The 18,784-nt window shown below is 43.3% G+C and overlaps 1 protein-coding gene and 1 non-coding gene across 2 annotated transcripts in view; both read left to right on the top strand.

Moving 5' to 3' along the window:
- LOC122797744 overlaps nt 1-18,784 on the top strand; it is a 1,403,591-nt gene that overhangs the window by 190,600 nt on the left and 1,194,207 nt on the right. The gene's annotated exons all lie outside the window — the stretch shown is intronic.
- On the top strand, nt 9,254-9,325 carry TRNAE-UUC. The gene has a single exon. It is a non-coding gene; the product is annotated as a tRNA-Glu (tRNA).

Below are 18,784 nucleotides of genomic sequence, written 5' to 3'. Positions count from 1 at the left end.
CACTCCTAGACTCATTCTGAAACATCGTCTGGCTACCTCCATCCTTAAATGAAAAATGTAAACCATAACCAGTTTTAACTCTACCCCCCCTACCCTGATTAGGCATGTCGTCTTCTTCTTTTGGCTTTTCCCAGTTAGGGGTTGCCACAGCGGATCACCTGTCCACTCATGATTGGCAGTGGAGTTTTACGGTGTCGAGTTGCCAGCTTGGTTCCTGACCTTCCACAGAAGGCGCACACACGCACACACTCATGCCTAGGGCCGATTTAGTGTGTCCAATCCACCTACAGCATGTCTTTGGGATGTGGGAGGAAACCCACGCGACCACAGGGAGGACATGCAGACTCCGCACAGAAGGCACCCCAGCCGAGAATCGAACCGGAGAACCTCTTGCTGTGAGGCAGCAACGCTAACCGCTGCACCACCGTGGCCATCCCTGATTGGCATGTATAACCTTATAAACATTTTGTAACTCTTCATTTAATTTCCTTAATTATAATGTAAGCTGTCAGTGGATGGCTTAAGAATAAAGTGAAATGTCATATCTCCCTCTTTAGTGTTTCCAAACTGACTCACCCAGTGATGACTTCCCTCTTTTCTATATAATCTAATGTCCAAACCTATTACAATACTTCATTAACATCCCTCCTTGTACCTCTGTGCTTCTATGCTAGTAAAGCTTTCCCTTGTGAGTTTAAAAGCTCCTATCTCAATGTACTTTTCTGTCATGGAAGCATTTCCTTACAAATCTAATTTACTTGCTTCATTTTAAATTCTTCCAGTCTAAATGTTGAGACATAGAGCATACAAGTCTGTTCTGTTCAACGTCCTGATGAACTTGTCTGTTAAAGCTTAACTCACTCTTTAGTCTTTACCAACACATGGCATGGAGTTCCCTTTGCAGCCAATCAAGTTTCCCAATGATGTACAAAACCTCTCCCCTTTAGTGATATGCTTCTCAAGTGAGAAACTCTTCAGTATGGACTAAGACCCCTTCAGTTTGAAGAATAGGGTGTTTAAGTATTGTGTCCTATATCTCCTCTTAATTATATCCTAAGATTTCTCAACTTCTCTTGTAGACTGTACTGTCATGTATAGTGTGGTGTGCTCACTTGTGTTAACATTTTCAGCCCTGGTTCATAGGAATAGCAGATCACAGAAATCAAAATGGTTCATTCCTCCTCCAAACTTTTCCATATCTGTTATTCCGAAAGAGTGAGTGATCCCAGAAAATTGAAACAGTAGTAGAGATGGCACTAAACTTAACTGACTAATTTATAAAGTTTGCTTTCCAAGAAAAAAAAATGCATTTTTAATTAGAACGAAGACTTGACAATCGCAAATTGTGAGTATTGATTAAACATGTAAAAAGTCAGTTGGTTAGCAGTTTACGATCATTTCTTTTCTTCATCACCAGGAAAAGTTTGTTCAACTGCCAACATCTGACAGTTTCTTGGAAAATTCACTCACTTGCCCTGATTTATCCTGCATTTTCCTTTGGAAAAGTGGAAAGGGGTTTGTGATTGGACTGTCCCACATGGTACTTTGTTCCACCTTTCAGTGATCTCCCTAGCAACACATGCTGTCTCAGCAGTGCTTTTTGCCATGCCTTTATTTTCATTTTCCAAATTCTCCAATGCCTGGTAATGTTCATTGTAGGTTTTTGGACACAGTGGGTGAAATATGCTGACATTTAAATTGCAACTGCATCTTTCTCCACTCCTTGATAATAGGAAGGGATACATTTCTGTTAATGTGAATCTGTACCAGAGTAATCATGATCAGACAAGACTTTGGTGTTTGCCACTTTCTATACGTGTTCCTTTAAGATGGGGAGTATTTTCTCCTCGTGCATGTAACATCTGAAGTTAATGGTTCTCTACTCTTCTGTGAAAACTGAACACAGAATATTAACTTATTACTTGCTCTCAAGCCGAATACTCGCACTTGAGATACCAATCCATTCTCAAGACGCTTTTCATAAAGTCAACAAAATCTTTTTCTTCAAGTTTCTTTGGAATGCCTACAAATCTAGATGTTATGTTGTTCCCATCTCGCCTTCCTTCTTTCTGTTTAGGTTTGGAGCCAAACTCTGCTCCGACTCAGCCACATACTATAACTCAGTCTTTACTGGCTTGAGGCTAACCCCTATCCCAGCTTGCCTAGCGGTAGCTACCCAGATCTCATTTGCCGCTTGCAGCATCGAGATTGTCTTCTGCTGGCTCAGCTAAGTAGTTTTTTTCTTGTGCTAAATTGTGAATATTGTGACAGTTTTTGGATAATTTTTTGTGTACTGGTAGTGTTAGTCTAACATTCCTTATATTCTACTACCCCTCTGTCAAACCTTCGGTTGTTTGTTGTTGCTTTTGTTGTGGCCGTCATTTCTGTGGGCCTACCTTGCCTTTGTGATCCCTGTCGGCAGCCCATTTAAGTTAGTGGGCTTTCCCCTTTTTCTGTCCCTCCTTTCTTCTTTAAGGAGAAGCTGTTTTAGTTGGAGGCTCTTCTTTCCTTAGGGGGAAGTAGCCGTTTAACTTAGAGGTTACATCCCCTTTCCTTCTCTTGTTTAAAAAAAAAAAAAAAAAAAAAAAGTTGTTTGTCAGTTGTGTGCTAGCTTTCTTGTTGTTTCAGGTATTTTACCATGTCCAAGGAGCCATAACCATCAGGGTTTAAAAAATGCGACTCGTGTTGCCAAAAAATGTCCCTTGCGGACGGGTACACGAGTTGTGTGTACTGTTTAGGGGCTGTTCACTTGCAGGACTCATGTTCATCTGTCATGGCTTTAGTGCACGAGTCCTGCAGGAGAGCCAAAACAAGCTTATTCTATGAGGTTTATTAAAAACCTGTTTTGAAGCTGCGTCTGGAGAAACTCATTCTGCAAAAAAACCAGGGGAATAAAACTGCATCTTCGTCGGCTCTATCCTCAGTGCAGACCAAATCTAAAGACAAGTCGTCTGAACCTTCGGAGCGGACAGTTGGCTCCGATAAGACTCTCTCTCTGGCGGCTCCAGCAGCAGTCTCGGAGCCATCCTGGACTCGCAAAAGATCTAGGTCCCCTTCCTTGGAGCCGGTGAGATCTGTTCCACAGTCTCTCATTTTACAATCTGTGGCAGGTAGTCACCGGTCTTCTGCACACTCCTCTCGGTCATCCAGGAGCCTTTCAGATGATAACGTGGAGAGGGTGGTGAAGAGGCTGCTCAGGACACCGGTATTTGCAAAATTGTTGTAGAGCCTAGCCCAGAAGGAAGTGCTGCAGTCTGCCCAACCAGTTTTTTCATCAGTTCCTCCTCCAACTGCATCCATTTTAGAGCCGAAGTGCATGGACATCATGGTGGTGAAGCTGTCTGTTCCGACAACCCTAGTTTTATCTGTTCCGACCACCGCTCTCCAATCTCCTCGATACCTTGGTCTGTCGAGGGATCTGTGGGCCAATGCTCTCTTGGCTCCAAGAGGGGGAGTGGCATCAGACCCTTGTCCCAACCCCCCCCCTCCGCTGCTTCAGCGCAGGTGAGCTCGGTTCCTACATCAGCCTTGGAGCCATCGCCATTGGTTTGGAGGAGGTCTCCAGGTTCTTTGGAGTCGAAGTCTCTCTACGTCCGTGACCGCGGTGCCTTCTAGGTGATGAAGTGTGCTGTCTGCTGAGACCACTACACCATTGGCTCCATTGTCTCCTTCCCCTTCTATACCGGTGTCTGCCTTGGAACCTCCCCTCCACCCCAAGCATAGGGAACCTATGCCCCTGGACGTCTCATTGGGTGACCCCCACCTCTTCTGAAACCTCTCCTCTCTGAGGAGGTTCCTCAGAAGAAAAAGTGCAAGAGGAAGCATTTGGACTCCTGATTCCGTCACCTCAGACACAGACTTGGCAGAGTCGGAAGGGTCCCGCGGTCCCCCTCTGAGAATGTCTCTTTTTCAGACGTCTTGGAAATCCTTAGAGGGGTAACTGGAACTCCCTTGCCCCTTCTGAGGACGAGTTCATGTACCTGGATGCTTTTGGTTTCCGACCCTCCACCTCTTGGTTGTCTCCGCCTTTTGACCCACTTTCTTCTGTAGTGAGTCGAAAAGAGTGGAGCTCTCCAAAAACCATGGAACCAGTTCCGTGTCTGCCCAATAAATTTATAACTGCCCCTGAAGATAAACCATTTCTTTCAAAAGGAGTGCCTGTTGATGCTATGGTGGTGGCACCAGCCACCAAGAAGGAATTTGCAGAAACTTCCTCTTCTGTCCATCTGCCTAACAAGGAGTCCCAGACCATGGACATGTATGGGAAGTGTATGTTTTCATCAGCGGCCTTTACACTCAGGTCGCTGAACTACTTATCGCACCTTACAAGACTTCAGAGGAGATCTCCTTAAGGGGTTAGGAGATACCCTTCAGGATCCTACAGCTGAGGGAGCAGCGAACAAGACGGCTAACCAGCTTGCGACTTTGACCTTAATCGTTAACTCTTCCATGCGCCTGATTTCTTACGCAGCAGATGGAGCAAGTAGGGCTTGCAGGCACAGGAGTTGCTCTGCAGAGACACTCCTGGATGAGCCTATGTCAATTTGTGGAGCCCTTCAAGTCATCTTTTACAAACACCCCCTTTGATGGCTCTTCTTTGTTTGGGCCTCAAGTAAGAGAGGCTCTTACCAGGTGTGAACAAGATGGCAAAGCTCTCTGCCGTGGGAGTACATTTTTCCACTCTTTCTAGACCTTACTCCAAAGGTCAGAAGAGTGGTAAAATATGGTTCTGGATTCGCCTGACACTCGTGGAGAAAAGTACCCCAGGGGCAGAGGGGGAAATAATAACGGGAGATGCCAGTCTCGTGGCAGTGTGTGTCTGCAGCAGGGCGACAGGGATACTTTCTCTGCTAGGCCCTTTCAGCACCCCTGATGGGTTGCCTGGCTGTCCTCCACTGGAGGCATTCGGGGGCAGTTTATCACTGCACCCAAAAGCCTGGCAGACGATAACAGAAGATGCATGGGTATGGTCCATAATATCCAGGGGTTACAAAATTCCATTCACCCAAAAGAGCACAATGATCGATCCCAGATCTTCCATCCAGGATCAGGCAAACCTAGAAGTACGAAGGTTGCTACAAAACAGCCATCCAGGAAGTCCCCACGCATCAAATAGAATCCAGTACTTAATGTTCTTTTTAGTTCCAAAAAAGACAGGGGAATGGAGGCCCATTTTGGATCAAGGCAGACTAAACAAATCAGTCAGGAAAACGAAGTTCCAGATGGTGACACTACAGTCCATTCTCCCTTTTTTGGGTCAGGACAATTGGATGGGCTCTATTGATCTCCAGGATGTGTACTACCATATAAAAATGGAGAGGTGATCCAGGAGGTATCTACGCTTCTGGCTGGGAGCCAGTCATTATCAGTTCAGAGCTCTGCCCTTTGGTCTCACCACAGCCCCCAGGGTGTTCACCAAATACATGGCAGTAGTTATGGTTCACCTGAGGTGTCAAGGATTCCAGGTGTTTCCGTATCTAGACGACTGGCTCCTTAATGCCACCACCAAGCATCACCTGATAAGTGTGGGACCACACAATTCACAGTTGTTCACAGCTAGGCATCACCATAAATTATGAAAAGTCTGCCTTGTTGTCTTGTCAGTGTATTATATTTATAGGGGCAGAATTAAATACAAGAGACATGACATCAAGAAAGGGTCTCTACTATTCGTCAACAAGTCTCAGTACTCATGACAAAAAAAGAGAATTCAGGCACGGTACGTACTGAAGGTCTTGGGTTCTATGGCGGCAGCAATTACTCTGGTCCCTATAGCGCGCTTTCATATGAGAATTCTCCTGTGGCTCCTTTTCACTCAGTGGTCATTCCAGGATCTACCAATGTGACACCTGATTTCAATAACAGAGTCCTGCAGGAGGGATCTGCAGTGGTGGCTTTACTTCCCCTAGGTCACCCTAGGCAGACCATTCCTGACCCCCCAGCTAGTAGCCACAGTGACCACGGCCGCTTCCCAGATTGGGAGGGGGGGGCAGTATCTGGAACAGACTGTTCAAGGGACTTGGCAACCACACGAGTACCATTTGCACATCAATGTCCTGGAAATGAGGGCGGTGCTCTTGGCGTTGCAAGCACTTCAAGACTCTCTTCCTTCAGGGACTATAGCAATACAGATGGACAATATGTCATTGTGTGGTACATCAACAAACAGGGTGGAACCAGGTCTTACCCCTTGTGTTGGGAGGCTCTACGAGTATGGCAATGGGCGATGTCTTCCCAACACATTCTGATCACAATGCACATCCAGGGGAAATCCAACATGATAGCAGACAAGCTCAGCAGGGTGGTACTTATGCCTCACGAGTGGTCCCTGAAACAGGAAATTGCAGGTCTGATTTTTTGCAGATGGGTACAGCCATTCTGTGATGATCTTGCTACTCACCTAAACAACAAATGCAGCAGCTACTTTGCCCTAGTCCCACCGCTGGGACAGTCACCCAGGGATGCACTTGTTCACAATTGACCCCTAGGACTGCTTTATGCCTTCCCCCTGTTTCCTCTAATTCTCAAAGTTCTTGAGAAAGCAAAATTGTTGGGTTGCAAATTAATCCTTATTGCCCCTTATTGGCCTCATCAGATATGGTTTCTGTTCCTTTGGCATCACCTGTGAGAGGAGCTCTTGGATTCTGGACCCGGTTCCAGACCTCCTGACACATCATTCAGGTGCTCCCCACCCCTCCATACAAACTCTGAAGCTGACTGATAGCTTGGTTTCTCCACTTCCCTTCCAGTCCTAGCCAGACTTCCAGAAATCTCCCTTGCGGTTCAGCACATTTTGTTTTTTTTCTCACAAACCTACTTCCAGGAAACTTTATGCTAGTAAATGGAAGCGGTTCTCTTACTGGGCAAAAAAGAATGAGGTTGATCCTGTTACTGCACCTATTTCAAAGATTCTTGATTTTTTGGCTGAAACCTTTAAATGAGGAGCAGCTGCAGCTACAATTTGGGTGCAACTGGCTGCCATTTCCAATTTTCATGTAGGACACTTAGGTTCTAACGTCATGTTACATAAACTTTGCAAGGCCTTCTTGCACTGTACTGCCCTATTAAGACTCCCAATAAGAGAATCTCCCCCTCTGTGGGATTTAAATTAAGTTTTAGCAGCTCTAATCCCCCCCTTTAGGCTGCTGCTTCTTGTCCTCAAGTTTTTGTCGTGGAAAACCCTTTTCTTGATTGCCATTACATCAGCCAGGTGGGTTTCGGAGTTACAGGCACTTTCCATTCGCCCTCCTTATTTGATTTTCCACAAAGAAAGAAAAGTCTCTTTCAGAACTAATCCTTCCTTTTTGCCAAAAGTTTGTTCAGAGTACAATTTGAATCAGTACATTGAACTTCCTGTTTCTTCTCCATTTATGGCAACAAGGCAGAGTATAAGCTCCATCAATTGGATGTTCATAGGCAGCTTCGCTTTTTACATAGAACCAAGGACATTAGAAAATCAGACCAATTATTTATATCCATTTCAGAGAAGAAGCAAGGGTCTCATGTTACAAAAGTAACCTTGTCAAAGTGGCTTTCAAACACCATCGTCTATGAGTCACGAAACATGACAATCCCAGGAAAGATTAGAGGACACTAAACTAGGTATTTGGCTACCTCTATCGCTTTTCAAGCTAGACTACCTCTAGATTTTATCTGTGCGGCAGAAACATGGGCTAACCCCCATACCTTCATTACTCATCACACAGTGGACGTGGCCTCCCAGAACAGGGCATCCTTTGGTTCCACAATCCTGAAGAGTTTTTTCCAGTGAGACACCCAGGATTTAGGTGCTGGGGGCGCTGTCCCAAACAGAAAGAAGGAAGGCAAGATAGGGACAACATAACATAAAGAAGTTATGTTCTTACCATACCTTTCCATGTTGTCCTTCATCTCGCCTTCCTTCTTTGCATCCCTCCATCCTTCCTGGATGATTGAGAGGATTTCCTTTTATTTGGCTACACTGGCTGAGTTTCTGCTGTCACTCCAGCTGCTTTTAGGTAGTCTTTGTCCCCTCACTTGTTATGCCTCCTTCCTGTTACAAGGGGATTATCTGCTATGGTAATTTTTGGTAACTTGATTCTTGTTTTACCTACTTTGTCTAGTGGTTGGTTATCACAAATGAGATCTGGGTAGCTACGGCTAGGCATGTTGGGGTAGGGGGGTTAGGCTTGAGCCAGTAAAGACTTTTCGAGCTGTAGTATGTGGCAGAGTCATAGCCGAGTTAGGCTCCAAACCCAAACAGAAAGAAGGAAGGCAAGATGAAGGACAACAAACATGGAACGTTATGGAAAGAACATAACTTTTTTTCTCTTCTGGACCTGTCCTCCAACTCCATATTTTATAGTAACTGATCTTAAATTTGCTCATTGTTCACCAAATTTCACTTTTCCTCAGCAGGTTTTAAACTTAATTCTATCTGAGTAAGTGGAAAGGGTTTCCTGTACCTCTTGAAGTTGCATGCTAATGTAGCCTGTTGGCAAACCACACTGATCTTGACTTTCAGCATAGATGTGACAAGTGTTGGTTTCCAGTCACGTCAAGGCATCACCTTGCTAGTCATCCATCCTTGGATCAGTTTCCCACCATTCTTTCTCACCCTTCTTTCCTTACTTTACTTTTACAGATATTTCTTACTCCTGGTGGTGGTGCTGTGGTATCGTTGTCGCCTCACAGTACGACGTTGTCCTGTTCAATTCTCAGCTAAAGCGTCTTCTGTGTGGAGACGTGCGTGAATGGGCGTACCTTCGTTGAAGGTTGTGCGTCAGAGCTGGCAACTCGGCACGTAAAAATCTACTGCCAATCATTAGCGAACCGGAGTTCCGCTGTGGCGACCCCTAACTGGGAAAAGCCGAAAGAGACAACAACTTTTACAGATAATTCTTAATCTTTTTTTATTTTCTGTCCATTTGTTTTTTTTGGTCAAGCTTTGTGTGTGACACTAATCTCCAATGCTTCCTTATAGTGAGACTACAATTTTTACAACCTTTTTACTGAATCGTTAGCCTAGTCTGGAGCACTATTTTTGTAGGTACCTATTTTCCTACCTGCACACTGGAAGTCTCAAAATAGGAATATTAAGGCCTTTACCCAACATTCAGAATAAAATGAAAAACCAGCATGCATTACTGGAATACATCACTGCATTAACTTTAGGCAATTGGGCATGTATCATTAATTTGGCAGGGAACACCCACAGAAACCATGACCTTTGTTGTTAGTTTCATCTGAAAAGCTAAAAATGTTAGGGGGAATGTCCTATATGGTCTAGCGGTTAGGATTCCTGGTTTTCACCCAGGTGGCTTGGGTTCGACTCCCGGTGTGGGAATGGGAATGGGCATTGGGGGGGAGGGGGGGGCTATAATGGTTGTTTGTTGTTAGCCTTACAAAGACAAGGTGCAGGGTTTGATTCTCAGAAGGGATAATTGGCTAGGCTTAAAATGGCTCGCAAGGGCAGTTAGCTTAGTATGAACCTATGAACCTATGAACTATATACAAAAGGAATAGCAAATAAGAGAAAATATGAGAACCCATATCCATCTACAGCTCGATGGCTACTTACTCTGTACTTAACCTTCATTTTTGTTGTAATACTTATTTTCATTGAAGCCTTTTTTCCTTTTGTTCTTTTTTCTGAGTTTGTGTCAGCTTAGCTTCATTTAAATACTTCAGTTTAGGCCATTAAACTTGCTCCTGTGAATGTTTTTGTTAATGTTAAATGGGTCATGGGCATTGTAGTCTCCTCTGTGGCTTAATTTTGGCATATGTGGCTCTGTATCTTGATCATTTTTGAACAACCATTGGAAAATGGAATGCCTTTATCCCAATATTGTTTTCGAACTGAGGCAAAACCACATTGGGCACTGTATTTCTTTTGTTTGCATTCCCAGTATGAATATGCTTAAATACCAGATTTTTGTTTGCACTTTGCCCTCAATTGGTATAACTAACACTGACCTATGCCATGGGGGGGGGGGTGAATTTCATTCCCTTTATTGCCATTGAATAGTTTTTTATACCAGATCTTCAGTATTTTTTTTCTTTGAATGTAGCTTTGCTAGGGTTTGTAATTTGTTGACTTCCAGATAATTTTTCCAAGCCATGATGGCAGCCTGAATTAATGGCTCCAACTGTTGTCAGTAATTAAAGTTTTATCTCCTTAAGTCCATCGTTGAAGAACTGCTGGCATTTACTCAGTGGATTGCAAGAGTATTGTGGCTTTTGTTATGGATGCTAAGTTAGAATTGATCCGTTACAAATTTGATGGACTAGTATCCGAGATCAGTTGCATTTGGGACAGTGTGAGTAGCCTAAAGATTTAACTGATTTAACATGGCCGAATGTCACAACAGTACAAGGGTGCCTCTCCTTACATATCAAAGTGCTATTGGCATTAAGAGCTGAGCTGCACGTGATAAAAGAAAGCCAGGAAGGCCTACTGCTATGCTAGGAGAGATGGCATCTTGTGTTACCAGTTTACAGGAGGGATGTATTATGGTTCTTTGAAGAATAGTTAAAAGGCCCTGCCAGCTGACTTTCACAATCTGTGAAGAGCTGCACTCTGCTGGATCATACTGCTGCTAAGTATGGTATAAAGAGGTGTTCTGGTTTTAGTTAGAATTTTGGTTTTGAATTTTGAAAGTGATTCTAGTTAGAATTTGGGTTTTTGTCTTTTGCTTCAATTTAATTCTACATTTGTAGTTCCAAGTTGTATCGCTTCACTGCCATTGTTGGTATTGTAGTATTCTTGAAAAATTTTTAACTACCTTGTGCTAGCCGCCTCTGTACTGTACTGCACTGTAATTTTCTGTATTGTGTTCGCCTATTGGAGCTTTTCTCCCTGGGCCTCCACTGAAAATGGGCTCTTGTCAGCCCAGTGCCCTTTCCCGGTAAACAAATGTCATAAATAAATAAATAGAAGCATTTGCATGTTGAAAGGAGTGAAACTGGTAGATGGATCTTGATTACATTACAGACTGATAGAAGAGATGTAGTACTTAGGTGTTGCTACAGGCCTGTGTGGAGGTATTAGAGACCTTCATGAAGTCTGTGCAAGCTAGGCACAGATTTTACACTTCTTACAAAAAGGGATTCTCTTAAATCTTTAGAGGACACAGCAGAAGTTAAACAGGCTGTATGTTCAGTGTTGACCCACCCACACTAGCTAGCATTGTATGTTATATATTGGTTGACCACTATAGCCTCCCACAAGGGAAAATCTTAGACTGCGCACCTGTAATAGTATGTTTTAAAGGATTTGAGAAGGCCTGGCCACAATCGAGGTTACATTTTTATTAATGGGAGATGGGCAGGATTTGTGTGCTGCAGAAATTCTTCAAGCAGACCAGAACAGAAAGTGAACCCATTACCATCAAGGAGCCTTAACTATGACTTTGGTTTGATGCCTGTAAAGCCACTTGGAGGAGGAAGCTTATTGGAGTTGGGGGATGGCAAAAGAATAGGGCGGAAGAAGAAAAGTAACGTAAACACAGATTTACGGTTAGGCTAGACAGAAGTTTGAAAGTGGATGTTGGTGATAAATGCAGTTAGGATATGTAGATTAAAAATGTTGCACATGTGGAAGTGGAACTGGGTAATATGGAACAGTGTTGTGATGCAGAGAATAAAATGCTAAAATTCTAGCTCACATCTTTAAAACTGAGGCTTCCAAAGGTAGAACTGGGTACCTGACTGACAAAAATGACAAGGAATAGAGTATTGTAAATTCTAGTATAGTGCAAACTGGCTAAACCATTCTAAACAGCACTCTGCTTCCATATTTTCACGGTGCTATTTGCAAATGAGGACTGATATACAGTAAAGATCCCTCAAAAGATTTTAAACTGGAAGTTTAGGTGGGTGGTACAGTGACCCAAGAAATCTCTGGTGGCGCATAGGCTAGTATCCAGAGATTGGGTGCAGGGGAGGCAAATGTGCTGAGCACCATTAGGGTAAACTTCCTGCACTTTGGAAGATTCTGTATGTAGTTTATTGGGTGAAAGATAGGTGAATAGCTGGATTTTAAGCGGGGGGGGGGTGCAAAGTAAGCGAAGCAGATGGAAACCTTGTAGATATGATTTAAAGGAATGTTTTGTGCAAGAACACAGCAATAGACCATTTTTCCATGGTATTGAACATAGCCAGTATTTATATATACTGACTAATAATAGGCCATGGACTAATTGCTAATGAAGGGAGCAGTAGTAACTTGGGACTCTTGTTATCTTGGAATGTGAGAAGTCTTTCTTGCCTTAAGAGGGTGACCATACTTATTGTTCAGAAAAATGGAAATGGCTTGGCTGCATTGCAAGAAACTACTCCTCTTTTGGCAGAGGAATAGAGGAAGCCAGAAAGAAATGGATACAGGTTGGTTGTGAGTTCAGAATATGCAGGAACAAGGAAAACCGTGGTATTCTTGTTCAAAAATCTTTACAGATGAGTTTGTGTTCACTGACCCATGATAGAAGCTGTATTGCAGGTCAGAAAGAGACCTGTGAGGGAATGCTGATTGTCAGTGACTTATCTTCCCCAAAAATGTAAGAACTCAATCATTATGGAATACATTTTGCATATAATGCAAGTTTTTGAAGGGTCATTGATTATAGTAAGGGTCTGGAACATATGTTTGTACAATAAGGAGAGAAAGTAAGGTACTCAGGTAACACAAGGAAAGAGAAATTATGTGCATGGCTCCTAAAATTGTTTGGTCTGTTAGACGCATGTTTAGTACAGGGCAGGCTGAGGAAAATTGTTTAACTTTTTACAGTCAAATATGGGACAAATGATCAAGGGTAGATAGGCTAGATGACCTTCCATTTCACTGTAGGGTTCCTCTGCCAAGGGTGGCCCGCCATCCAGCCAGTATGCCAAAGCCTTTAGGTTGCTAATGGTATGCTGTACATCATGATTATGCTTCCAGCGTACAGCACAGGGCATAAAGGTTTCATCCAGACATACCATCCTCAGAGCTTTTTTGCTGTTAGTCCGAATGCTATCTTAGATCATCAGTCTGAATGCTCGCTTTGTTTGCTGGTTCACCAAGACATTTTTCAGATAAGTGCCCCATTGGGGGTTTTGCTCTTATCTTACTCTTCTTCTTGTTTGCTTGTGGCGTTAATGTCATCTGGAAAGGGTAAATGCCAGTGTGGGAGGCAGATTCCCTATAAGGATCATCATGAGCAGTGTTTATTTTGTCTCGGTGTTTCCCACAACCACACGGTCCTGTACTATTTATCATTCTTTCGTCCCAAAGGCTCCCCATACTCTGCTTTCCTCTTTGGCCATATATTTAAAGAACCAACGTCTTAAACTTTTAGCCATTGTGACTAGATACAGAAAGACTTTATGGAAGGAACTTCCCACTCCAAGGGTCAGCCATCTGTGAAGAAAAAAGCAAGAACGTTAAGTCTGATTCTTCTTCTGTGCCCCCTCTGCTGGGCATCATTCTTGAAGCTAGTGAAAGCCAGGAGGATCACAGAGCCCTTTTGTTGGATTCTTGTCTCGCGACCGCTTTGGAGGCTGGCATGGATACATTGTCACGCATGTTCCTGGAAGTTTTACAGACGTTCATTATGGATGTTCAGGGAGAACTGTGGCTGATTATTACCCCCAAGGGCCTAGGGGTATTCCTCGGATTTAGGTTAGGGAGGAGGTTTTGACTACTATTGTTGAGCGTTGTACAGGGTCTGACTCTTCTACGTTTCATAAGGCTGACATCCCTTTAAAGAAACAAAAAACAAAGCTTGTTTCTCCTGCTTCTAAGGACCCTCAGAGTGACAGGCAGAATTTCACTCCGGGTTTGTTCAGTGCCCTAATGGCCTTGAAGTCTCCACAAGGAGTTTTTCTTCCAGCTCCTCTTGGTCTTACCTGCGTCTCTCGAGAAAAGGATTTCTCTGAGGAGGGAGATTTGGATGAGGACTCCCTTGCTTGCTCTTCCCAGATTCCTTCTCCATTGGACTATAGTTCTGAGGAGAAGGAGTTCATTAGCCTTGACACTCCTTTTGAAATTTCCTGTGGGGGACAATTTCCAGAATGATGGAATTTAACTGGGATTGTCCCCAGGTTTCTGAGGTTCAGAAAAGATATTACGATCTTCTACAAATGGATTTTCCTAGACCTTCTGCTGTTCCTCCTGTTTTGGCAGCCTTGTTGAATGCCTTCTCTACTGCGTATCAGGCTCCTGGTTTCCAATCCCCTGCCCCCAAGGTACCTGATGATTACAAATTTCTCTATGGTGCTCATCTGCTGACCCTTCTGTGGTGTTTGTGGTGGCATCTGACAAGCTATCTGTTACTGGCTTCTGCAGATTTGCTTCCTTTTGATAAAAAGAGCAGAGCTGTGGGAAGGCTGGGTAGGAAGGCATTTACCTCGGCCGCCCTTGCTTTCCGGGCTGTCAGTTATCAGACCCATATGACTAAGTATATTTTGGCTGTTCTTTCCCAGCAAGCCAGGTTATTTCTGACCTTCCTGATTCTGAAGGGAAGAATTCTGCCCGCTCCTTGTTAGGGACTTCCTCTCTGGTGGCTCACCATTCTATTAGGTGCAGCTATGATGCAGCAGATGCTCTTTCTAGGGCTGCTGCTTTTAGTTCTGTGATGAGGAGGTATACCTGGCTTAGGTGTCCATATCTACCTGATGATATTAAGGCTAAGTTGATGTTCCTCTGGACAGCAAGCATTTGTTTGGTGCTGCTGCTGATGGTTTAATTCCCTTCAGGAAAAAGGTAAGACATTACAAGAGCTGAAACCTGTTTGTTTTTCCTGTGCAGAAATTCCAAAGGAATTACCCTAATAAGCCAGCTTTTGTTCATAGGCAGCCTCACCCTTCTCCCAAAGGTAAAAGGGTGGAAAAATGGGCTACTTCTGCTAAAAGCTACCCAGACTACATCTACACAGAAAGCTCCTTTTCCTGCAAAAACACATGCTGTCTGACTCCTGTACTTCTCAGCCACATTCCTCTTTCTCTGTCTTTCCTTGCCTCTTCCTGTTTGAGTAAAGATTTGTCAAGATTCCTGCTTTCCATCATTCGGCAAAGGTATTGCATGGTCTGGAACCCCCCCCCCCATGGGCTTCTTTCCTCAATCACTTCAGGAGCAATTAGCCTTTTTTCAAGCAGTGCTTCATGGTCTCTTGAATCAGGAAACTATTCAGAAAGCTCCAGTTTCTAAATAGGGGGAAGGGATTTTATTCCAGAATGTTCTTGGCCCTCAGGAAAGAGGGCACTTGGAGATGCATTCTGGATCTCTCTCTCATTTAAACACCTTACTGAAGGTCCCTTCCTTATGAATGTCATCCCTTCAGGCTTTGTTTCTCCTGCTGCTTCCTCAAGGTTTTCTAGTCTTTTGGACCTCAAGGACACTTATATTCATGTCCCTATTCATCCCCTTTTCAAGAAGATTTTACTTTTCTCTGTTGCTTCCTGGCATTTTCAGTTATCTGCTTTATCCTTTGGCCTCTGTACTGCACCAAGAGTATTCACCAAATGCCTCGCTCTTGTGATTGCTTTTTGCAGGCTAAGGGAGTTGCAGCTCTTTCCCTACTTAGACGACCTACTTTTTCAGGCATAGTGTCCAAAGATTTTCCTGCAGCACCTTCATTTTGCCATCTCTCTCCTATAAAGCATGGGGTTCACTATAAATTTGCAAAAGTCCTTGCAAACTCCTTCACAGGATCATATGTTTTTGGGATGTAGGAATCCAGACTGTTTCAATGCTGGCATCCTTGCCTCCTCCCAAAGCCTTAACTCTCATTGCCTTCTTTTCACTCTCTTTTTCCTCTGGCCTCAGTTACAGCCAGGGAATTTCTTAGAGCTCTGGGTTTCATGGCCTCCACCATTCCTACACTCCCTGTAGCCAAACTCCAAACGAGAAAGCTTCACTGATTTCTAAAGCAAGTTTGGCTTCAGCACACTCATCCCATAGGTTTCATAGTTCCTTTTCTTCCATGCCTCATGCTAGAAATTCAGTGGTGGATTCTACAGATGTCACTCAATCCAGGGCTTCCTTTTCAAGCCCCACTCGCCTCTCAGGGATTGTTCACAGACACTTCAGATATGGGATGGCGGGCTTCCTTCACCTCTCCAAAATTGCAGGGATTTGGTCGCGTCAACAACAAAAAAAAACAGTGTCCGAGATGAGAGCTCTTCTGTTGTCTCCAAGTATTTCATTTCCATTTAATTCCAGAGCCCCTTAAGGTACTGAAAGACAATACCAGAGTTGTGGTATTTCAACAAGCAAGGAAGGACAAGATCTCATCTGCTGTGCAGATCTCATCTGCTGTGCAGGCTAGTACCAAGTGACTGTTTAGGCAGTTTACATTCCCTTAGGTCAGAACCTTGTTGGCAGACTGTCTGAGCAGGTCCATATCACGATCCCATGAGATGATGCTTCACCGGGATGTGTTTCTGGACATAGTCCACCAGTGGGGTACTTCTCAAGTAGATCTATTTGCCACCTCTTTGAACAAGTTACTTCCTCCATTTGTACCAGAGCCCCATGTCCTATGATCTGGAAGGTGATGTTTGTTTATGCCACTGTGACAGCATTGGTTCCCTCTTCTGCATTTAGCCAAGATCAGTCATCACAAGTTTCGTCATGGGGGGGGGGGTCTACTCGCACAACACAAGGTGTATCTCGTCCATCCCCACCTTTTCACTCTTCAACTGGCACTGTGAGTGGTAGGATTTTGATTAAACACAGACACATTTTATCTGAGGGTGTGCTGAAGGTCTTGCAGGAGGCCAAGAAACCTACTACTAGGAAATCCTACTTATCCAAATGGAAGAGGTTTTCTATTTGGTGTTTTTCTCATAACCTGGACCCATTTACTGTGGATGTTCCTTTGGTTCTCTCATTTGTCTGAGTTGCTCAGTGATAGTTTGGTCTATTCTTCTGTAAAGGCTCACTTAACTGCTAAGGCTCACTTAACTGCTGTCTCTGGGTGGTCTCCTTTATTTCCTTCTTTAGCTTCTAGATTTGAGGGTAAACAATTCCTTAAAGGCATCCTTCACATTAGTCCTCCCCGGAAGCCTGCTCCTCCTCCATGGGATCTTAATTTTGTTTTGAGGAACCCCACTTCTTCAGATGTCTAATACATTTTAAAAACAGCTCTTAGTTTAAATGCACACAAGAAGTCAGTGATTTATCATACAAACAACACCACAACACATCTTGGAGGTCCTGGATTAAATTTATATATCCCCCTGCGTCCTAAGTTAGTCTAGGCAGCTTTTTAGATAAGATGTGTTGTGGTATCGTTTGTATGATAAATCACTTAATTCTTGTTACCGACTTCTTTTTACAGGCTTGTATGTGTTTTGGAGAATACAAGTGGAGAATGTAAATATTTGTAGATCTGTGCTTCTGAATGTGAACTGAAATGTTCTGGAAGTTTGAATTATAATTTACATATTTTACAAATATGCTTTCAGAAGTGTATACATACATTTCAGACTTCTAGTTCAGTTAATGGCATGTACCTTGTAGAATGTTGCTTTAAATAGAAAGTGTTCACAATGGAACAATGTATTGGATGTTTTTAATCATGTGTTCCAAGAGGGTGTGCATTTAAACCAAGAGCGTTTTTTAAAATGTATTAGACATCTGAAGAATGTAACCCAAGAGCGTAACCCACAAAAAGCGCCTGTGTCAAAGATTTTTATATTGGATTCTACAGCCGTCTCCAAGTCCTGGTGTTTTGCTTTTTATTCTGGATCTGTTTTGTGCAGGACAAGCAGTTCTAAAGCTTTGGTGGCAGTCTTGCGTTTTTTACTTTTGTTTTGGCGAAGTTGACTCGGGCTTCTTTGAGCCTCCTGCTTTAACTTCCTTGCAACACTATTCTTGGAAGACTGTCCTTTTGTTAGCTCTTCTGCCAGATGGGCATCTGAGTTGCAAGCCCTTATTGCTTGTCCTCCTCTTTTGACATTTCATAAGGACAAAGGGTGTCCTTGCGTACTAATTCTTTTATGCTTAAGGTGGTTAATGAGTTGTCACTTAATCAGTTCTATTCATTTGCCTGCTTTTGTCCCCTCCACCATCTGACAGTGAGAGGGTGCTGCATACTTTGGATGTGCATAGATAACTCAGATTTTATTTGGATAAGACTAAGTCTATTAAAAAATCTAATCCATTTGTTTCTTTTCATCCTGGGTCCTTAGGATTAGCTGTATCCAAACAAACTATTTTGTCTTGTATTTCATATGCTATTTCTTTTTGTTATACTTTTACTGGTAAGAGCCTTCTTTCTTCTGTTAAGATTCATTGTAATGGAGCTGTGGCGGCTTCTGGTGCTTTTTTCAAGGGCTTAGATACTATTTCTATTCTTGAAGCAGCTACTTGGATTTCTGTGCATATTTTTATCAAGCTTTACAAGTTGGATGGTATTTCCAGAGCTGGATTTGCTAAGTCCCTTCTTCTTTGTTTCTTAGAGGGCTGTACCGCTCTTTCCTCCTCCCAAGTTTCTTCTTGAACTTTGACACTCTCCCATACATAAAGAATACTGCAACATTGAATTTAAGGTCATAGTACAGTTGTGCAAAATTTTACCATAACAGTAGATGTCCTTTCCTTCACTGTTGCAGGATTCACTCCCTCCCTCCTTACCACTAGTCCTTTCCTTCCTGGATGGTACTGGGTACCTCCTGAGTTTCCTTGGACTGCTGTTCTACTGGGGCAATCAGTTCTGAGGATGGTATGTTCGGACATCACATTTATGCAATACGCTACATGAAGAGCATACATGTGATGTTCAGTGTACCTTAAGGCAACAGTAGACTTTGGTATACTGGCCGA

Source organism: Protopterus annectens, chromosome 3.part1 (assembly GCF_019279795.1).
Source record: "Protopterus annectens isolate FY-2018-M chromosome 3.part1, PAN1.0, whole genome shotgun sequence".
In the NCBI taxonomy this organism is placed as follows: Eukaryota; Metazoa; Chordata; order Ceratodontiformes; family Protopteridae; genus Protopterus; species Protopterus annectens.
The sequence above is the reverse complement of the archived record's forward strand: the minus strand, read 5'-3'. Positions and strand labels throughout refer to the sequence as shown.